General features: G+C 38.9%; 1 non-coding gene across 1 annotated transcript; it reads left to right on the top strand.

Moving 5' to 3' along the window:
- Nucleotides 1-3,712: 3,712 nt before the first annotated feature.
- LOC111749499 (U6 spliceosomal RNA) lies at nt 3,713-3,821 on the top strand. The gene has a single exon (XR_002784631.1). It is a non-coding gene; the product is annotated as a U6 spliceosomal RNA (small nuclear RNA).
- The last annotated feature ends 2,485 nt before the right edge of the window (nt 3,822-6,306 follow it).

Raw genomic sequence — 6,306 nt, 5'->3', positions numbered from 1 at the left:
TTGTTCCACTTAATTTTCTGTGCCGAGTCCTTTGTATCATAACATCACTATGAGTTGGAATCGACTTGATGGCAGTGGGTTTGGTTTGAGTCGTTTATCTTTATGTATTTTCTTTTCATATTTTTCATTGTTGCTGATTTTGTATTTGCCTAATCTTTATGTTTTTGTTATTTTTTTTATTTTGTTGTGTAGGATTGTTAGTTTCCTTTGTGGCTACCTAAATATTTACCCCTATTTTTCCAAGTTTAAACCAATCTTTTTTTCTTTATATCACCTTGACTTCCTCTCCATATGAAAGATCTATGACTATATTTTTTAGTCCCTCCTTTGTTTTAATATTGTCATCTTTTACATACTGGCATCTCTGTTTCCTTATTTTCAGTGATTTAGCTTTGATTTATTTTTGTGACTTTCCTATCTGAGTTTATATCTGGATGCTCTGTCCTGTGTTCTGGTCTTGGGTTGTTATCTGATGTTATTTATTTTCTAACTGGAGGACTCCCTTTAGTATTTCTAATATTTTGGTTTGTTTTTTGCAAATTCCCTTAACTTCTGTTTATCTGGAAATGCCCTAATTTTGCCACCATATTTGAAAGACAGTTTTGCTGGATATATAACTCTTGGCTCACAATTTTTTCCTTTAAGGCTTTATATATATCTTCCCATTGCCTTCTTTCCTGCATAGCTTCTGCTGAGTAGTCCAAGTTTAGACTTATTGAATCCCCTTTGTAGATGATTTTTCACTTATCTCTAAGCCACTCTTAAAATTCTCTCTTTATCTTTGGTTCCAACAAGTTTGATTATAATGTGTCTTAGTGACTTCCTTTTGGAATCTACCTTGTGTGGGGTTCGATGACCGTCTTGGGTAGCTATCTTCTCATCTTTCATGATATCACGGAGATTTTCTGCCAACAATTCTTCAACAATTCTCTGTGTATTTTTTGTTATGTCCCTCTGTTCAGGTACTCCAATCACTTGTAGGTTATTCCTCTTGTTAGAATCCCATGCAATTCTTAAGGTTTCTTAATTTTTTTAAGTTCTTTCATCTGATTTTTCCTCAAATAAGTTGGTGTCAAATGCTTTATCTTCAATCTCACTAATTCTGACTTCCATTGCCTCAATTCTGCTCCTATGACTTTCAGTTGAATTGTCTAATTCTGAAATTTTATTGTTAATCTTCTGGGTTTCTGTTTGCTGTCTCTCTGTGGATTCTTGCAGCCTGTTAAATTTGTCATTATGGTCTTGTATAACCTTTATAAGTTCTTCTGTTGCATTGTCTGTGTGTTCTTTTGCTTGTTCTGCATTTTGCCTGATCTCCTTCCTGATCTCTTGAAAGTTCTTTATATTAATCTTTCCTGTCCTAACTCCAGTAATTCCAGAAAGTCCTCTTCCTCTGAAAGATTTCTTTACTCTTTGTTTTGAGAGCTTGCTGAAGCCATCATGGTCTGCCTCTTTATGTGATTTCATATTGATTGTTGTCTCTGAGCCATCAATAAGTTATTATATTTATTTTATGTTTGCTTACTGTGTCCTAGTTCCTTGTTTGTTTGTGTTTTTTTGTTTGTTTGTTTTGATATGCCCAAATAGGCTGGTTATGTGAGCTATTTTGATTATTGGTGCCTTTGAAGCACTAATGTCCTGTCACCAGGTGGCTAAATCTGTTACTAGGTACGTGAGCCCAGGAGTCCTTTTGCTTTTCTTTTATGGATTCAGCTCAAGTACCCAGATAGTCATTCACAAAGTTTGTGGTGCAGGCTCTCACCTACAATCCTAGACGGGCAAGGGTGATTGGAGTAGGCACAAGTATCTGGCTGCAGTAGGGGATCATGTGCTGAGCAAGGCAGGCGGTTGATGGCTGCCCCTGAGTGTCTGGGAAGAAAGCATGTTCCTGTTCCCTAGAGTGTATAGGTGGGTGGATTTTGCAACTGGGCTGTGGATACCCAATGCTGTTGGCTGTAATACTGAGAGGTACCACTTATTCTTGGACCCCTGTTGCAGGTGGTTAGGTGGCATGGGTGGAGAGACCAATCCTCAGGCCCCTGATGTGGGTAGGTGAGGACCCTGTTTACTGGGCAAAGTGGTGCCAAATGTCACAAACCTACCATTCTACCATATAACTGATAGAGTGAAGTTAAGCTTCAGGTATATACCCTGTTGTACTGTGCCAATGAGGACCTACGGTGTTGAATTTGGCCCACATAAGTCTATGCAGGAGTGAAAGACATTCAGAGTCTGTGGCCCTCTTATGCCTGTGCCTAGGCAAAGGAGCTGTACCTGTCCTGAGTTTCCGGCTCAGGGGAGCTGGCAGGTTATTTTTTCCTGTTTGTTCATTTGTTCCCTCTCCCAGGGTAGGAGAATGGCTCACCGTGTATGATGAGCCCTACTTCTGGCCCAGAGGAAGCAGCAATCAGCAATCACTGAAGTCAGCCCAGGACCCGGTGCAGAGCAGGGAGGGAGCAGGGAAAGAGGTTTTTCCCAAATGTGGTTTTTTTGGTCCATGTGGTAGATTAGATGCATGTGCTTATGTTTTGCCAATTGAGCGCTGCTTCTAGCTGATTCTGGAGGGTTGAGCAGACACTCCGCTGCTCAGTCTCTCCTGATGTGGAAAACAATTCTTGAACGCCACTGCTTGCCTTACCATGCTCATCTACCAATCCAGCCTGCAGGGTGCCAGTTTCCACCAGGTCAGGTCTGGCAGCTCCTTGAAGCTTCTGAACTGTCTTTCCCACCCTGTGAAACTCAGTCTGATTCCTCAACTTTGCTTTTGATATTCAGGGCTCCTAGACTGTCATATATAACTGATTCACTTGTTTTTGGGGGGGATCTTTGTTATAAGAGGGACCACTGGAAGAGACTGACTACTCTGCCTTTTTGGCCCTGCCTCTTTCTTTTTTCCCTGTCTTTTTAATGGTCTTTTGCTTTCTTCATGTATGATGTCCTTGATGTCATTCCATAACTTGTCTGGTCTTCCATCATTAGCATTCAAGGCTTCAAATGTATTGTTGAGATGGTCTTGAAATTCAGGTAGGATATACTCAAGGTGTACCTTGGCTCTCATGGACTTATTCTAATTTTCTCCAGCTTCAACTAGAACTTTCACAGTCAGCCCCTGCTCTTGTTCTGACTGATGATGTTTAGTTTTTCCATTTTTTTTCTCCATACCCAATAGATGTAGTCAGTTTGATTCCTGTGTATTCTACCTGGTGGAGCCTATGTGTATAAAATATAGTCACTGTTTATGTTGTTGAAGAAGGTATTTGCAATGAATAAGTTGTTGGTCTTACAAAATTCTATCATGCCATTTCTGGCATTGTTTCTATCACAAAAGCCTTATTTATTAACTACTGATCCTTCTTTGTTTCCAACTTTTGCATTCTAATCACCAGTAACTATCAATGCATCTTGATTGCATATTTGATCAATTTCAGACTGCAGAAGTTGGTAAAAATCTTCAATTTCTTCATCTTTGGCCTTAGTGGTCAGTGTGTAAATTTAAATAATAATTGTATTAATTGGTCTTCCTTGCAGGTGTATGGATATTATCCTATCACGGACAATGTTGTACTTCAAAAGGGAACTTGAAATGTTCTTTTTGATGGTGAATGAAGCACGATTTTTTTTTTTTTCAACTTGTCATTCCTGGCAGGATAGACCATATGATTGTCTGATTCAAAATGGCTGATACTGGTCCATTTCAGCTCATTAAGGCCTAGTGGGCTCACTTTGCCAACACATATACTAAAATTGGAATGATACAGAGAAGACTAGCATGGCCCCTGTGCAAGGATGACATGCAAATTTATAAAGTGTTCCATTTTTCTTTTTTTGGGAAACCCTGATGGCGCAGTTGTTAAGAGCTACAGCTGCTAACCAAAAGATTGGGGGTTCAAATTCACCAAGCACCCTTTGGAAACTCTATGGGACAGTTCTCCTCTGCTGTATAGTGTAGATATGAGTTAGAATTGACTCAATGACAATGGATTTTTAAGGCCTAGGATATTGATCTTCATGCATTCCATTTCATTTTTTGGTGACATCCAATTTTCCTAGATTCATATTCCTACATTTCACAGTCTGATTATTCATGAAGGTTTGTAGCTCGCTCTTCTCATTTTGAGTCATGCCACATCATCAAATGAAGGTCTTAAAAGCTTGACTCCATGTATGTCATTAAGATTGACTTTGGTTTTAGGAGGCAGGTCTTCCCAGTCATATTTTGAGTGTCTTCCAAACTGAGGGGCTCATCTTCTGGCAATATATCAAACAATGTACTGCTACTATTCATAAGGTTTTCACTGGCCAATTTTTTCAAAAGTAGACTGCCAGGTTCTTCTTCCTAGCCTCTCAGGCTGGATGCTGTGCTGAAACCCATCCACAATGGATGACACTGCTGGCATTTGACATTCTGGTAGAATAGCTTCCAACATCACAGTAACATGAGAGCCACCACAGTAGGGACAAACTGACAGAAGTGTTATTGGAATGCAAAAGTAGGAAACAGAGAAGAAGAAGGATCAGTAGTTGGAAATATTGCCTTTGTGTTAGAAATGATGCTGGAGATTGCATGACAGAATTTTGCGATGTCCAGAAATTATTCATTGCAAATACATTTTTCAACAACATAAATGGCAAGTATACTTGTGGACCTTGTGAGATGGAATATACAGGAATCAAATAAGTTACATCTGAGGAAGAGACAAAGGAGAAGCTCAATATCATCAGTCACAGCAAGAGCAGGGGCTGACAGTAGAACAGACCATCAATTGGTCATATGCAAGTTCAGGATGAAGCTGAAGATTATTAGAATAAGTTCACAAGGGCCAAAGTGCTACCTCGAGAATAGCCCACCTGGCTTTAGAGTTCATCTCAAGGATAGATTTGATGAAATGAATGCTAATGACTGAAGACCAGACGAGTTGTGGGATGACACCAAGAACATCATATATGAAAAAGCAAAAGGTCACTAAAAAGACAGAAAAGAAAGATTAAAACAGATGGCAGAAGAGACTCTGAACCTTCCTCTTGAACATAGGTCAACTGAAGTGAATGGATAAAATGATGAAGTAAAAGAGCTGAAAAGAAGATTTCAACGTGTGGCTTGAGAAGACAAAATAAAATATTATAACAAAATGTGCAAAGATCTGGGATCAGAGAACTGAAAAGGAAGAGCACGCTTGGCATTTCTTAAGCTGAAAGAGCTGAAGAAAAAATTCAAACCTCAAGTTGCAATATTGAATGATTCTACAAGCAAAATACTGAACAACACAGGAAGCAGCAAAAGAAGTTGGGAGAAATAAACAAAGTCGCTGTACCAAAAAGAATTGTTCGACATTCAACCATTTTAGAAGGCAGCATATGATCGAGACCGATGATATTGAAGGAAGAAGTCCAAGCTGCACTGAAGGCATTGGTGAAAAACAAAGTTCCCAGAATTAATAGAATACCTATTGAACTATTTCAACAAACTGATGCAGTGCTGGTGATGTTCACTCATCTTATGCCAAGAAATTTGGAAGACAGATACCTGGCCAACTGAATGGAAGAGATTCATATTTATGGCCATTCCAAAGAAAAGTGACCCAACAGAACGTGAAAATTATCAAACAATATACCATTCAAGGAAAATTTAGCTGAAGATCATTCAAAAGCAGTTGCAGCAGTATATCGGTAGGGAACTGCCAGGTATTCAAGCAAATTCCAAAGAGGACATGGAATGAGGGATATCATTGCCAACATCAGATGGATTCTGACTGAAAGCAGAGAATACCAAAAAGATGTTTACCTGTGTTTTATTGACTATGCAAAGCATTCAACTGTGTGGATTATAACAAGTTATGTACACATTTGGAAGAATGCGAATTCCAGAACACTTAATTTTGCTCATGCGGAACCTGTACATAGACCAAGTGGCAATTGTTTGAACAGAGCAAGGGGATCCTGCATGGTTTAAAATTAGAAAAGTTGTGCTTCAGGGGTGTATCCTTTTATCATATTTATTCAGTTTGTATTTTGAGCAAATAATCTGAAAAACTGGACTGTAGGAAAGAGATCAGGATTGGAGGGAGACTCATTAACAACCTGCATTGCGCAATGACACAATCTTGATTGCTGAAAGCGAAGATGACTTGAAGCACTTACTGACAAAGTTTAAAGACTACATTATAGCCTTCAGTATGCATTATGCTGTAACATAAAGAAAACAAAAATTCTCACAACTGGCCCAAAACAACCTCATGATAAATGAAGAAAATATTGAAGTTGTCAAAGATTTCATTTTACTTGGATCCATAATCAATGCCAGTGGAA

Source organism: Loxodonta africana, chromosome 6 (assembly GCF_030014295.1).
Source record: "Loxodonta africana isolate mLoxAfr1 chromosome 6, mLoxAfr1.hap2, whole genome shotgun sequence".
Classification (NCBI taxonomy): Eukaryota; Metazoa; Chordata; class Mammalia; order Proboscidea; family Elephantidae; genus Loxodonta; species Loxodonta africana.
This window is presented reverse-complemented; position numbering and strand designations above follow the sequence as displayed.